The 15,852-nt window shown below is 47.5% G+C and overlaps 3 pseudogenes; all 3 read left to right on the forward strand.

Annotated features, from left to right (window-relative positions):
- Positions 1–752: 752 nt before the first annotated feature.
- Positions 753–1,601, forward strand: LOC129077735 (26S proteasome non-ATPase regulatory subunit 8-like; annotated as a pseudogene).
- Positions 1,602–7,486: 5,885 nt separating this feature from the next.
- LOC129078025 (protein PRRC2A-like) lies at positions 7,487–13,355 on the forward strand (annotated as a pseudogene).
- Positions 13,356–13,684: 329 nt separating this feature from the next.
- Positions 13,685–15,852, forward strand: part of LOC129078032 (keratin, type I cytoskeletal 19-like) — a 31,297-nt pseudogene continuing 29,129 nt past the window's right edge.

Genomic DNA, 15,852 nt, shown 5'->3' on the forward strand with positions numbered 1-15,852 from the left:
ATGTATATATATATTATATATATATATTTTGTCTATGCTAATTTGAAATGGATATGTGTTATCTGCAACAGAAACAGTCCTACCTATTATACTCCTCATATAAGCTTCACTTCAAAGAAGTTTAGGTACTTGCAGAGTTATTTCCTTTATCTTAATAAAAGTGCTGGAAAATGAATGGGTGCTGAAATTTTTCTATTTTTCTGGTTAAAAAAATACTAATACAGGGTCTGGCACAAATTAACACCCCATTTTTATTACAAAATCATAAGCATATAATTCTGTAACATAAAAAATATTACACTCAAGCACACCATATGACATTTTAGGTGAAATGTTCAAATTAAAGCTATAAATTATTGCATCTATACTATTACCCTACCAACCACACTCAAGCAGGTACTACTTCTGCCGGACCCTGTCTATTAAGAAACTTACCCAATTTACACAGCAAGTGAATGTTGGTGCCAAATGGAGAGCACCAGACCTGTGAAGGATGCTTTGTGACTTTCTGAGTCCCAGACACTTTGCTTTCATGAGCTCCTTCTTCTATAAAATAATCTTTTAAATTGCACTTTGTAATGCACTGGTATAAAGACAAATATAATCCTAACTGGGTTCGTTATTATTTATTAATTATTTTTTACTTCTGTTTTCATTCTGTTTTATAAGAAATTGAAACACTTTCATGGGTCACCCACTTCCACCAAACAAGTGTCAGTAGGCGTCACTGTTGTAAATTGGGCTGGCAGTTTGCAACATCAAGGAAGATGGCAGCTGCAACCTTGAATGGGCCAAGGTGGGCCCCTCTAACCCCAGGCCTTTGGTGGCCTCTGACACACTCCTGCAGGCCTGCATGGATGAGCAGCTCAAGGGCAAGTGGAACTGTAAAAGCCTCAACCTGGGCAACTGAGAGGAAGAGCTAGGCCATCTCAAGCTGGCTCTGCTAGATCTCAACTTCCTGCCAACTACAGGGACAAAACTGACCAAACAGCAGCTCATTCTGGCCCATGACATACTGGAGATGGGGACCCAGTGGAGTACCCAATGTAAGGACATCCCCTCCTTCAAGTGCTGCATAGCCCAGCTCAAATGCTACTACTTCGATGACAAGGAGCAGCTCCCCGAGTCAGCATACATGCTCCACCTCTTGGGCCTTAACCTCCCACATCACTGCATGTCAAGTTGGAGCAGCTGCCTACCAGGGACATCCAGACCAATGTACACATTGAGCATCCTGTGCCCCTTGAGCAATGCCTAATGGAGGGCAGCTACAACAAGGTGTTTCTGGCCAAAGGCAACATCTCTTCTGAAAGCCACACCTTCTTCATTGACATCCTGCTTGACATTATCAGAGATGAGATTGTTGGATACATGGAGAGGGTCTATAAGAAAATCCTCTTCACTGAGACCACCCAGATTCTCTTCTTCAACACACCCAAAAAGATGACAAACTGTGCCAAAAAGTGAGGGTGGGTCCTGGGCCTCAGTAGAAGCTGGCCGGCTTGGCCGGCCAGCAGCAGAAGCCTGAAGGTACCACCCCCTCCACAGAGCTGGCCAAACAGGTCATCAAGTATGCCCAGCAGCTGGAGATGATCATCTGAGCCCAGCACACGCCGGGGAAGGGCAAGGCTTGCATTATTGAAAGCAGTTGTAGTGCAGGGTTTCCTCCAATAAAGCTGGATGGACATTCTGTATCCTAAAAAAAAAAAAAAAAATATGGGTCTTTGGCCCTAATGAGCCTAACGGATAAGCTGACCCTGAGTCTTGTTTGCAAAAGAAAGTAGAAAGAAACATGGAAATGAGGTGATATATGTGAATATACTAAAGTATTCTGTTGACCATAAGTCACTGCAACAAATGTAAGGACTATTAATTGCTAAAAAGTTGCTCTCAGGAAGGTAAATGTACAGACTAGGTATGTGGTCATAAAAAGGTTAAACATTAAAACCCTAAGTGGCTACAGAACAGAATGCTTAATAGTCAAAGACCAGAGGATAAGGAATCAATAACTTTGGCAGTAAGGAGCCTTTCACAAGTCAGCATCCACCCTTGTCAACCAGCCCCATGCTCATGGCATGGCCCAACAGGAGGCACAGCTAAGGAGATGCCAGTCTTGGGCATCACTGGAGGCAGGCAGAGATAGTCAAATGTGTCTAGGTCCTCCTTTTCAATGGGACAAGCCTGGCAGAAGCCACCTAGAGTGATCTGGGCCAGAGAGGAGCTTTGGAAGCAAGGCTGGAAAGAGAGTTTTTACATAGGTGGCCACTGGCAAAGTAGAACCGGAAGCGCGGACCAAATGTCAGGTGCAAAATGTAAAGTGAATTCAAAGATGAAAAAAATGACAGGTCAGGAACAAGAGGGATCAGGAGCAAGCCAGAGCATAATGTATGAAGCTTTCAGAGAGGTTCTGGTCCATAGCTATGAATCAGAGAGCATTTGGGGTCTGTTTTAATGTCGTGCTGACTCTGTACACCAAAGGCAGCCTCTGGTATCGTCAGGAGTCCCTGCAGAGCCAGACATGCTGGATGAAAATAGGCCTCTTGAAAAACATAGCCCCTAAAGATTTTTCTGTTTTATTGTGAACTTCGAGCAACTGCTATTGGACAGATTGGGGATTGTCCACTCTTGATAGTAAGCCCCATTTCAAGGAAGTGAATCATTTCATTGCAGACAATTTGCTATGTAGACACTTTGAGACACAAAACAGGATTAAGAAATAAAACTAGGCAAACACACAAAGGAAGAGGGTGATGACAGAACCAAGACAGAGATGTTTTCCTCAGCCACATCTGGCTATTGTTGTCACAGCTCCCTAGCGAAGAGAGGTTAGCAGCAATAACTGAACAACAATTCATCTTCTTTGTGGTTACTTGTGTATATACATTTGCTGAAATCCACTTGCACAGTTCTCATCTCCTACTGTCAGTTCACTTATTGTAGACAAACCTTTGCGTTGTCATTGTATAGTTCCAAGAGAAAGCCCTTCTGCAGAGAGAATGATAAGAAACACCTGTTATTATAGAACAACACCATCACCAGGTAGATTCCAACAGACAGTCATGGCTTAGGTCCTAGTGCCCAGACTGAGCAAACCACTCTCCCCACCCCCATCTTTAGAAGCTACAGAACAAGCCAAAATGTTAGAGAATGAGGCCTGAACAAGCCTCAGTACTATATGGGTGTGCCACACATTATATAAGCACATGGGTTAATTAAGAAGCAATGTCTGGACTAAGAACTAGGTCAAACAAGAAGGGGCCCAAGAAACAACAAGTCTCATACCGCTGAGAACATGAGGCAGAAACTTGCAAACCAGCTGTGCTGGTAAGACAAAAGGAATGTGTTGCTGGGAGATGCCCAGCCTCTGCTACACAACTGAGCATTTTCCTCGCATTGCCTCTTCCCTAAGTTGCTAAAGGAGTGGCAATCACAGCCCTAGGACTGCAGGCGTGGTGAGAGGGAGGTGGGAGTTCTCTGCAGAAGCCTCCATGATTGGGGCGGGAGACGGGCGCACGGGTGGCATGTGCCTCCACAGGCAGGGCCTGCCCTGAGCGGTGGGCGGTGGGCAGTGGGCGGTGCGTGGTGGGCGGTGGAGGCGGAGGCAGAGGTCTCCCACTCCTCTGGTTCTGTAAGATTCTGTAGGAGCCCTGAGACCCCTCCGGAGCCTTCGGTCTCTCATAAAGGAAATGTGCTCAGGCACCTGGTTTCCCCCTTTGCCTTCTTCAAAAGGTTCAAGTTTTATCTCTCCCTCTCTTTTATATACATATCTTTGTTGCTATTTTTATTTTTGTTGTTTCCCCAAAACCAAAATCTTCATTAACTACAGAGAAGCACAAAGGAAAGGAAGTGGTGACAAATGGTCATTTCCCAGACTACAGCCCAAACCCCTGCAGAGAACTTGGGTCCTAATAACTGCTCTGAGCAGCAGACCACAGATTTCCGTTTTGACTTGGAAGCAAAATGGGCTTCTTTTAACCATTCTCTGTAAAAAGAGCCACAAAGGAACACCCTCTGTATCATGTCACATTCCTGGACTCTCCTGCACAGAGGAGGGCTGGGAATTAGTACGTGTGCGAACAGTACTCACCACCTCCTCCCTCCGGAGGCCCAGCCACTCCGGAGTCTCAGGTTGCACTTGATGAAGCTGATTGACCACGTGGAAAGTTACCCAAAAGAGGCTGTGAAAAAAAGTTGCATGGAAAGTTACATAAGGTTACAATGGAAAACTGCACTACATGGGGGCAGAGAACAGCAAAATCTTTGCAGAGCGGTGCCACTGAGCCAGCCCCCCACTCACCCTTACCCTTCAATGCCTGCTCACCTACCCTTTATAAAATCGCCAGCCTTCGTGTAATACTCCAGCCTACAGTGATGAAAGGAAGGAAAAGGTCAAGAGACACATTAGAGGTAGGTGCCTCTTCTGTCTACCTCCTCTTCTCTGAGAGCTGTCCCGGCTCCTAATCCCTTCAGCTTAGCTGGCTATTCATTCACTTATTACACAGATATTTATTGAGCATATAGGGTATTCCAAGCATTATGGTAGGTGAAGATACAAAATATGGACAAGACAGATAAGGGCCTTTCCTTACAGAAATAATTTTTTAATTGGGAGAGTTCGGTGATATGCAAGTAAATAAATAAATGAGATAATTTTGGATAATAATACTTGCTATGAATTTTTAAAAACACAAAACAAAGTAATGTTCTAAAGCAGTGATTTTCAACCTTTTTCGTCTCATGGCACACATAAACTAATTACTAAAATTCTGTGGCACACCAAAAAATATATTTTTTGCCAATCCGATTTTTAAAAAAGGCATAATTTTGACACATTCACACCAGATGGCTATTGTTGTGTTGGCTGTTGTCATTTTTTTATTTGACAGTCTAAAAGAAAAGAGGTCAGTACCCCTAACCAAAAAGTCAGGTGTTATATGTCTTGAAAATTCTTGCAGCACACTGGTTGAACATCGCTGCTCTAGAGAGCGATTTGGGAGAGAGGCTGCCGAGTCTAGATGAAATAGACTAGGAACACCTCTCTGGAGAGGTAAATAGGCACTTACACCTGAATGATGAGAAGTTGTGACTGCAGTGAATGTTCTGAGCAGATGGAAAAGCAAGTGTCGAGGTCCCAGGGTAGAATTAGGAGAGCAACAGAAAAGCCTGTGAAACAAGGGAGGGTGTTGAAAGAGCCTGTGGAAGAGCAGAGGCCTTGACAAGGAGCTTGGGTTCTATTTTAAAGACATCGGGAAATCACTGGAGAGACTTCAACAAGGAAATGGCATAATCAGATATGCTTTTTTTAAAAGTACAAACTCTCTTTTGTGTCTTATTTTGCTAACATACAACTAATTTATAAATTAAGGACGTGCTTACAGGAAAGGTTAGGCAGTTATAAACTCTAATCCGTTGACTAAATTTTGAAGTTAACACTTGATAATCATTGCATCTTGGTTCTTAGATTCCATATCAGGTGAAAGAATCTGTTTTCATTTCTATTTAGAATTACAGTAGATTTATCTGAGCCCACAGAGTTTCTCCCAATGAGACACTTCAGAGAATTCCTTAATTCTCACAAGGAAAACACATGCTGATCACATACTCTTATCGCCAAATTTTAAATGATCCAGGTGTTAAACTACATTTGTGATTAGGTCAGGGTCAGTAAACTTTTTCTGTAAAGACCCAGATAGTAAATATTTTCGGCTTTAAGGCCATGTGGTCTTTGTCACAACCTCTCAACGCTGCCACTGTAGTGCAAAGGCAGCCACAGACAACACGTAAATGACTGCGCATAGCTGTGCTCCAAATACAACTTTATTTATAAACACTAAAATGTGAATTTCATATAATTTTCATGTGACATAAAATATTACTCTTCTGTTGATTTTTCTCAAGATGGAAACACCATTCTGGGCTTATGGTTAATACAAAAAGAGGTGACAGGCCAGATTTAGCCATCAAAGCCATAGTTTATTGACTCCTGCTTTAGGTGAATTAGGGCCTGATAGACATTTTTAATGCAATTGTTTTTGACTACAGTGTAGAAGGTGGATCATGAGACATGAGGAACAATGGTGGGAGCAGGGAAATCAATCATGCAGTAATTGTGATCCAAGCAAGACCTGATGGTGGCCTTGGAGGGCAGTCAGCAATGGAGCTGGAAAGAAGTGGACACGAGAGGACACTGTGGAGGCACTGACAGGGCTGACATAGTAAATGGGAGCAGAGGAGGAAAAAGGAGAGCGAAGCATGATCTTGGGTTTTGGCCTTGAGCAACTGGATATATGCTCATGTGATTTGTGGAGCGCACGAGGAAGGAGCAAGTTCATGGGAAAATCAAGGGCTTTGGTTAACCAAAGTTAAGTTTGAGATGCTTGTTAGGTATCCAAATGTAGATGTTTAGTAAGCAGTTGGAAGTCAGAGAAGAGATCTGGGCTGGACGTAGGTATGTGGAGGCACTGTTATATCGGAGGTATTTAAAGCCCCAGGACTAGATCAGATCAACTAGGGAATGTGTATAGAGGACAAGGGAAGAGTCCGCAGGACTTTCCAGAAGAGGAAGAATTAGCAGAACAGACTGAAGGTAGCCAGTGGATGAAACAGACAAATCAAAAGAATGTTTCATCATGAAAGTCAAAAGAAGCAAGTTTCAAGAAAGGAGTGATCAAGTATGTGAAGTACTGTTGAGAGACTCTCTTGTAAAGGCAGTGAAGTGGCCGGTAGATTTGGCAACATGAAAATGATGTGTGTCCTTGACAAGAACAATGTCAAAGGGCTGACGGAGACAAAAGAATGATGACTGGGACTTGCAGTTAAGCATGTAAGTTTGAACACAAGCGTACCTTCATTCCCTCCGGACGCTCACAGAAGGAAAGTGATGAAATAAAAAAAGAAGGAGCCCTTCAAGAACAAAAAGAATGGCATGAAGGTGACAGAAGACGAAAGTAGTTAATAAACTCTAGCAAGAGGTAAGAGACTGGGTAATGATGACTAACTTGGCAAGGCAGAGAAAGCTAAAACCAAAACATTGCAAGGGGGGCGGGGATCATGGCAGTGTATCAACAAAAAGCAGACCGTTTCCAATCACTGAATCCCAGAGGCTCATGGGTTTGAGCCAAGGTGGGAAACGGGGTTGGAAACAGGTGGATAGGGAGAACGTCTTTATAAGAAAGCCCTGACTCCCTGGACCCCTTCCTAACCCTGCACTGCCCGGAAGCTGTGCTGTGGGGAAATAATTGCCAGGTCCAGTCCCGGGCTGTGAGGTTGCCCAGTGTATTCTTCCAACAGACACCCTTACGTGAGCAGCTTGAGTGGCTCTGCCCCCAGCTTCCTGGCCAGATGATCCCCAAGAAAGGCAGGGGGCATCCTGGAGAAGGCTGGCTTTCCAGACCCTGTCCGAGCCCCATCTGCAGTCCTCCGAGGGAGCTGTCATGCAGAGGTGGCCAGCTGCACTGCAGGCTGCCCCTTCCTCAGAGACTCTAGAATGGCGAGGAAGAGCCTGCCTGCAGGTCTGGAGGTTCTGGAGGGCAAGCAGTGGTCTCAACTCACGGAAGGTCTGCTTGTTAGGCAGTACTTTCCATAGCCACAGTTCACAGGCAGGGAAGGCAAAGCCCAGGGGAGTTAAACAATTTGAAGTCACAGAGCTTTATTATTGCAAGTACTGCTGGGAATAAAATCCAGTCTCTTGGCTTTCAGTCCCTCTTTCCACCGCCCCCATTTCCTCCCATGATGTTCAAAGACTACTTTGAAAGGAAGGGGTTTGGTTATTTCCATGGCACTACTGAAACCAAAATACTAAAACATAAAACTTCAGACTCACCATTGTCACAGGCAACATGCTGAAAGCAGTCCCTCGATGTGGGTTCTACTCCCACCCCGACCTCTTACTCCGCGGTGTCACTGACCCACCACTCTAGACCTCCGTTTCCTCGTTTGCAGAACGTGGAGAGAGAGTAACAGTGTTCAGAGCAGAGGACAGGATGCAGTTCCCAAGGGCCTGCATGGGACAGGATAGCCTGAATATGCCTCTGAAACTCCAGATCTGGCAGGCTCCCCACTGCTTAAACATCCATGCAAATTTTGCATCCTATTCCTATATGTATACTTCTTTTAATACAAACATAGGTGGCAGTGGTATTCCCCACAAATAATTCACATCAAATTGATGCTCCAGGAAGACGGCCCACACAGCATGGGGCAAAAGTAGCTTTACAGTTGTGAGTGCACAAAACACAGAGCTAATTCTTGTATTATCATTTATCAATCATTGGATTATTTTCCATATGAACAGCTGTAGACTCCTTTCCCCCCACCCTGTATTTATCCTAACTTTGTCTGTCCTTGGCCTGACATGGCATATCCCAACTTGAGACATCCAGGACAAGAATGCTAACAGGATTGTCAGCTCTTAACATTCTTTAAAATGTCTCAAACTTCAACAAGCCCAATCTTCATTCTGCCAAGGTGGAAGCCAACACCCCTTAACTATTCCTGGAATAGAAGTCAAGTCTCGATGCTGTTAAACGCCTCCAACACGTGGACTGGGCCAGAATTCACGAGCGCTCTCTCCTGGTGTGTATACTGCTGTGTTAGAAGCCGTGAGACTAGAGAAGACAGAGGGGCTAAGTAGGAGCTGGGCCTCACGTTCCTGAGGGCTGCTCTGCACCCACCAGACATCCACAGTCTAACCCAGGTGGCAGCCGTTACCTCAGCTGTCATGCCTGGAGCTTTCTTTGAGCCTCTCTCACATGGGCTTTCTTGAGTGCTGCAGTTGGAGCTGAGGGGAGGTAGGGGAAGGGTTGGGGACCGTGCAGAGCCCCCCTAGACTGGAAGACTAGAATGCATGCCTGATATGGCAGCCAGCAGTCCCCTCTCCTGGAGGCTTTAGTGGAAGACCATAGTATTTAATCCTTTCAGACACCCTCCCCCAATGCTAACTATATCCCACAGTGGGTCCCTTGGGATCTTTTAATCCAAGGGAGGAAGGGGTGTATGTGTTTGTGTTGGGAGGGTCTCATCCTGGGTTACCCTCCTAAGTCCTGGAGTCAAACCTTCCTGACTGTCCAAAGAGATGGCTCAGAGAGCTCTCTCTTACTTCTGTGTCTTTGCAAAAGCTGTACCCTTTGCTTGAAATTACCACCTTCCTGCCGCCCCATTCTCCATCTGCAAAAGTGCCCTTGCTCTAGGAAGGTGTCCTCGAGAGCCCCGCCTCCAGGCAGAGCTGGACAACCCCTCCCAAGCCCCTCCTCATCATTTTGTACAGTTCCGTATTAAAGCATCTGTCACCTGACAAGTCCTCATCTGCTTTCTCACCCATTTCCTCCTCCATGCTCTAGGCTCTGAGTATGATGCTGAGAAGGTCTCCTTTTAGTGTCCTTTGTGGGGTTAAAAACAAATGTGTTAAGGAGGAAAGCAGCAGCAACAACTCCAGCCGCTGCCTCAGAGGGTTGAGCTGTTTGGTCCCACCTACCAATTTTCCAAGGCTTCCCTCACTCAATCCACAAAACGCAGGGCCCCAGAGAAACCCCTCCTTGCCCCCCAGAACTGCCCGTTCCTATAGCAATTATCCTCTGAAGCCCTCAGCAGAGGAAACCTGAGAGTTGAAACTCCCTCTCATAAAGCCCCAGAGAATAAGACCCCTCCGGCCTCCGTTGTTAGAGCCCGGGATGCCAAAGGAGCTCTCACACGCCTGTCCCTCTCTGCTCTGGGTGGTGCTCCTGGGATAGGCAGGGCCCAGTAGGGAACCCAAGGCCAAGGCTGCCACATCCTCCCCCTGCACTTTGCTTCCCGCTGTCTTTGCCCCTATACTGTGTCACTGTTCCTGCCAAAGTCCCTTTCTGTAACCCGGACCTCCATCCCTCTCTGCCTGGTGGTGTGATATATAAGGCTCCCTCCTTGGCCCCCATCCCTCTCCAGCCCTGAATGTCATGTTAGTAAACATGACAGTGCTCTGGAGTACTTTCGCCAGCAGGCGTCCTCAGTGGCTGAGGGCCCTTGAGGGCTTGGCAGCAGCTTCCCGCCAGACTGGGAAGATCTGCTAATGAACTGTTGATTCAGTTCAAGCCAACAAGCATTATCAAGGCCCACTCTGGGCCCGGCCCTGTTCTAGATCACACACAGCCCAGCCCTGCCCCTAAGGGGACACCGACCTACGAACCACGATTACAGTCATTGACTACGTAGAGATGCTACCTAGTGAAACGGAAGGGCAGAGGAAATGAGACAATAGAGAGAAGTCGAGGTGGTTAGCCTTCCCATTGCTACGGCACCCCAGGAGCAGGACTCTGAAGGCTGATGGCGGGGTGGGGGGTAGGGGCTGGGGGGACACCGGGGATGCCATCCGGCTTCACTGCTCCTGAGTCAAACTGCCATTTTCTCTCACTTAATTCACAAAGAGTGGGTCCATTATAGCTTCCCAAGTGAGCAGGATGGGAGGCCCAAGAGCTGAGCAACAGCACCACCCTGAGGCACCAATTCCTGATTTCAGCAAAACTCCCAAGAGCAAAGCCAAAAGACTGTGCAGTGTAACAAGGAGACAAGGAGGAGGAGAAGGAGTGAAGAAAGGAAAGTTTCAGGGGTGCAGAATGAGAGTGAGATGTGGGGCGGAGGGAACACAAAGGAAGCAAAAAGCCCAGCTGGCTGCGCATGCCGGTGAATGCAGTCTGAGCTATTCCGACCCCTCCTACGGAGGGCACTGCTTACTGGGCCTGCAAGCTCTTGGGGACCAGGGGAAGGACTGCAATGGACTGTATAAATCCGGTGCCTAATTAGCTGCCTGTAATGGCAGCTGAAGGAGCTCCCACCCTGGACTTATTCAGGTAGTCACCCCACAGACACCTTTTTATAGACCTCAAAAACGCAGAATTTGATTGCCCATAACCTTTGGTTCCTAACACATCATGTCAGTTTATGACCCTCTTTTATTATTCTGTGTACGTCATGCTGAATGATTACTGAAAACTTATTTGAAAGTCAAATTCAGATGACTGAATGTCATATAATACATTTGTGTATTAAGGATGAGGGTTGTATTCAGAAAGTTAAAATACATTTGCTCCTTCAGGGGCTGAGAGAATTGGGTTCCATGCAAAACAACGAGGAACTGAGAACATCCCAGCAAAGCTGAAGGTCATGGCCTCTTTAACTATGTCGAAACCCAAAGATCCACGGGTCACCCCTTTGCAGACGCCGGGCACTCTCAGGATTCCCCGTCCTGCACACACCTGTCTAGACCAGCAGTTGGCAAGCCTGGCCAGGCCAGCCAAATCCAGCCCACCAACTGTTTTGTAAGGCTTAGGAGCTAAAAATGTTTTTACATTTTTTAATGTGGGGGAAAAAACATGAAAATTACATTAATTCAAATTTCATCCTCTATAAATAAATTGTATTGGAACACAACCACATTCATTCACATCTGTATTGTCCACAGCTGTTTTGCACTGCAGTGCAGAGTTAAATTGTTGCAACAGAGACCAGAAGACCCCAAAAGCCTCAAATATTTACTATATAGCCCTTTGCACAGAAGAGTGCCAGCACCTGCGCTAGACCCAAGTCCAGAAAAGGAATTCAAGACTTCTGTGTCTGACTCCTCACTTCCCCTCTCCTGCTTCCTTCCACAATGGGCTGGGCCCAAGAAGTAGGTGTTTATTTATTTCCTTTGCATAAGATCTTTCGCTTTCTGTTCTTGGGCCCAAAATCCAAGAGCCCAGGCCTTCGGCGAGAGCCCAGAGATGCAGGAACGGAGGCCCTGGCCCCTTACATCTGGAATCATTTACATACTGCCGCTAGTCGAAAGAGTTACCGGCCTGGCCCGATGGAGCCCTGGATGGAACCCCTGAGTCCTTTTAAGGACGTGGCTGGCACAGAGATGAGTCAGCCTGACAGTGGGTGGACCTGAGTGGGGATTCTCAGGTCCCTGCAGCCAGCGAAGTTCCCCTAATGGAGGACTCAAGGAGGCAGCAGAGGGGCCCCCAGGCAGCCTGAAGGCCCCTCATCCCTGAACGTTCTCCCTGGCTCTGAACCCGCTGAACCTTCTAGGAGACAGCCACTTGCTCCTCCTAATGGAGACAGAAAGGAGCTGCCCCAGGGAGGAGCCTCTGTCCCCCTGGTCCCATTGGCACAGAAAGATTGCAGCGTACAGACTGAGGTCCAGCGCCTTGCTCCCTGCAGCCATCCCACCAACCCGGGCCCCTGGTCCAGTTTGGCACCAGCGACAAGGACTCAGACTTGCCCCTAGTGGTCAGAGCCAGTTTAAAAGCAGAGAAAGAGCTAACGGCATCAGTCACTGAGGCCATTTCCATATCCAGAGACCGGGAGCTCCTCCCTAAGGCTTCTGCCTCCCCTGAGCCACAGCCACAATCCAAGAACTTGGGTCCTGGGCACTGTGGCCCAGAGCCCAGCTTCTCTAGCCAGCCTTTGTACCCTGAGGTCTTCTACAGCAGCCCTGGGCCTCCCAGTTCTCAGGTCTCAGGGGGAGCCATACTCTCCCAACAATGGAGGGCTTCCTCCTGGGACACCCTCAGCGCTCCCTCACAGGTCACAGCCCCTGGACCTCACCACAGGCCCAGCGCCCCCCTCAGCACAGTTCTCTGCGGACGCTGCCAAGGGCCAGTTTCTGGATTTCTCAGCCCTGCAGCAACAAAGCTAGGGAAGCTGCCAGCTGGAGTTCTCTACCCTCCACCTTCCTTCCTTTACCCTCCAGCCTTCTGTCCCAGTCCTCTGCCTAACCAACCCTTGCTTCAGCTGCGCCAGGGTCTGCCCTCCCCTTCTGATCTTTATTCTCCTCTGCAACCTGGTGGCCACGGTGGCTTCCTCCCCTCTGGGGTCCCTGCCCAACAGGTGCCTCTGTCTGTGGTGGACTCCCAGCCCCCTGTGGTGAACTTCGGCTCCATGCCACCAGCACCACCTCCTGCCCCACCCCCTCTTTCTCTGTTACCTGTGGGCCCTGCTCTGCAGCCCCCCATTCTGGCTGTGCGGCTCCCACTGGCTCTTTGGGTGCTGCATTCACCTGCCAGGCCCTTCCCCTCTTGCTTGGGGTAAGCAGAGTCGCACGCAGTAGAACTGAAGCCATTCCAGGATTATCGAAAACTGAGCAGCAGCCTTGGAGGACCCAGGTCACCATGTATTTCTCTCACTGGAAGATCTTTCTCTGGCCACAGTTCGCATCTCAAAGCTCCACCCTCCACCTAGAGCGGAGTCTTCTGCATGCAGCACACTGGCCTTTACCAGCCAGCCTCCCCTCCTGATGCCCCACCTGGATGCTGAAGCCTGGAGAGCGGACAAGCCCACCTTCCCGAGAACGGTCTTCCCAAAAAGCAGAAGAGCCTGGGTCTCCAGGGGACAAAGGAGCCTAGGCTGCCCTCACCCTGCAGAGGAAGTTCCTTTTGCCCCCTACCCCTTGGCCTTGTGTATTGACTATAACTGTATAAGGGGGAAACGGTGGGTGGGGAGGGGCTGTGGGGCTGGCGCCTCCCCTCCCCTCCTCCCAGCTCCCGGGGTCCCTTATCCCTGGGGCCGTTTGTTCAAAAAATAGTAATAAAAGAATTTTTAAAATATTTTCAAAATGACAAAAAAAAGATCTTTCCCTTTCTGATTTCAGCCTCATGCGTAAGGCTTCAGGACAGGCACAGGTATCCTCCCTAAGGGAAGCCAGGGCTTCCTAGTGGGAGCACTGCAATGGGCCATGGGTGCGCAGCAAGGCGGTTTGACGACGGCCGCGGCTCAGCCCTCGGGTGAGTGGGTGGCAGGGGCACGTGGGCTGGTTACTCCTGGGGAGAGTCTCACCTACAGCTTCTTAAAGGACCACACCCTCAAGCAGACCCCCTCGGGCAGGAAGGACGATGATCATTCCCCCAAGCAGGAACGGAGGCCCCCGCCAGCTAGACATGTCCTTGGGCGGCCAGCTGCGGAGTGCACAGCGGCCCGCTGCGGACCAGGAGGGGCGTGCGGGGCAAGGAGAGCGGGAAGGGGGTCCGGGGTGGCACAGAATCAGATGGCAGCCCCGAGTCTCTCTCTTCACGCACAAGGACAGAAACCATATTATTTATTCTATTTATTGTATTTCTTCTTTTGAAATCAACTTTAATAAGGTCTAATTTATATGCAATAAAATACATCCATTTTAAACGTATAATAGTATGAGTTTTGACAAATGCGTATGTGGGCAATCTACCACAACCAAGATAGAAAACCTTGCCATTACCCCCCAAAGTTCTTATGTACCCCTTTACAGCTCCCCCCCTCCCCACGGCTCCCCAGCTGCTGCCCAGACAACCGCTTTCTGCTTTCCACCACTGCTGATTAGTTGAGCCTGTTACAGAATTTCAAAGAAATGAAATCAATCCAACAGCATGTGCTTTCTATGTGTTTGGTTTCTGTCACCCAGGGTAATGTTTTTGAGATTCATGTTATCAACACCAAACTGATGCACTTTTTTTTTCTTCTTTTTTTCTTTTTGAGTTGAAGGAGGTGCTGTGAATAGTCATGTCAGGTCAGAAGGCATAAATCAGAACCTCTCAGGACAAAATGTTCACTCCGTGTATATGGACTGTTTCTAGCTTTTGCGGCATGTGAGCTTTTTTCGTTACATCCAAGCTGGCTGCAGGGCGACTGCTCTAAAAATGCATGCGTGTTCTGCCAGTTAATGCTTCATCATTATTTCAATTCACTCAAATCAAAAAGATTTGATGGGTTCTAAATCCAATGCCCTACTGCAAGAAATTTCAACACTGTTTGTCAATGGGAGAAAAGAAAAGGCTTACATTCCTTCAATATGATTTCAACTGTTAAAATATTTAAAGGGTTACAAAGTTAATTTTAAAGGGTTTTTTTTAATCACCAATTTGTGTAAACAAAATTTCCTGCCAATGAGGATCATCAAGAATTTGAGTAAAACATTTAAAATTTTGAACAGAAATTTCGCATTGCTATTTCAGCCTGAAATTAAATATAAAAAAGATATGTTAATGGAAAGATCACATTTAACAATAGAATGTCTGAAATAATTTTTAGAACTTTACACAAAATATTAATGTTTTCCTTTACTTTGTATCTTACTATAATTATATAACATTTAAAAAAATGTCCGCAAGTCCCCTTCAGTTTAGCCCAGTGTGCCATTCACACGTCCTCATCTTCTACACAGGCCGTAATCAGAAAGATTACGAAGCCCAGCCCCAGGCAACAAAGAAGGCCTGGCCTGGCAAGAAGCTTCGTCTTCTAGAGAAGTCTCTCCTGCCCTCTAGTGATTGCCTTTATAGTTGGGTCTCTGAAGGAAAACGTAAGTGGTAATTCAGTACAGCAGTTTTATATTTGCAAAAATATCATCCTTGTTATTAGGCCATTATGCCTGCCTTGGGTTCTAGCAAGAGAAAGCCTTTTCAGGCATCCCCCTTGTGATTCATGGGCCTGAGGTCATCAAGGCTATGGCTTCTATCCTGTGATTCCAACACCCCTCTCTGCCCTCACCTTCTCCACTACTACAGTGTAGGCAAAACCTCCACCATCCCTGGCCGGAGGACCACCCTTGCCATCACCTAGGACCACCAGCTGCCAAACCTCTTCCTCATCCCCACCAGGTGCACGGACGGCAGGAAGGGGGAGGGGAGAAGGAAGCACCCACCCTGTTCAGCAATCTTATATTAACAGGCAAGCTCCAGGCCCCAGGCATCCAACAGATTTGGGGGTGCCCTTAGCACATTGAGGGAAAAGGGACTGTCTCTTCCATAAACACTTCCTACACTACCACCCCATAGAGATCCAGCCTTTTATTCCCTAACAGCAGTAGGTCAAAGTGGCCAAGAGAGAACACAACATCATCATCCATCAGCTGATAGGTGACGTACCAGTTTC

This window comes from Pteronotus mesoamericanus, unplaced genomic scaffold (assembly GCF_021234165.1).
Source record: "Pteronotus mesoamericanus isolate MK-2021 breed Mesoamerican mustached bat unplaced genomic scaffold, CSHL_Meso_final contig_1189, whole genome shotgun sequence".
Lineage (NCBI taxonomy): Eukaryota > Metazoa > Chordata > Mammalia > Chiroptera > Mormoopidae > Pteronotus > Pteronotus mesoamericanus.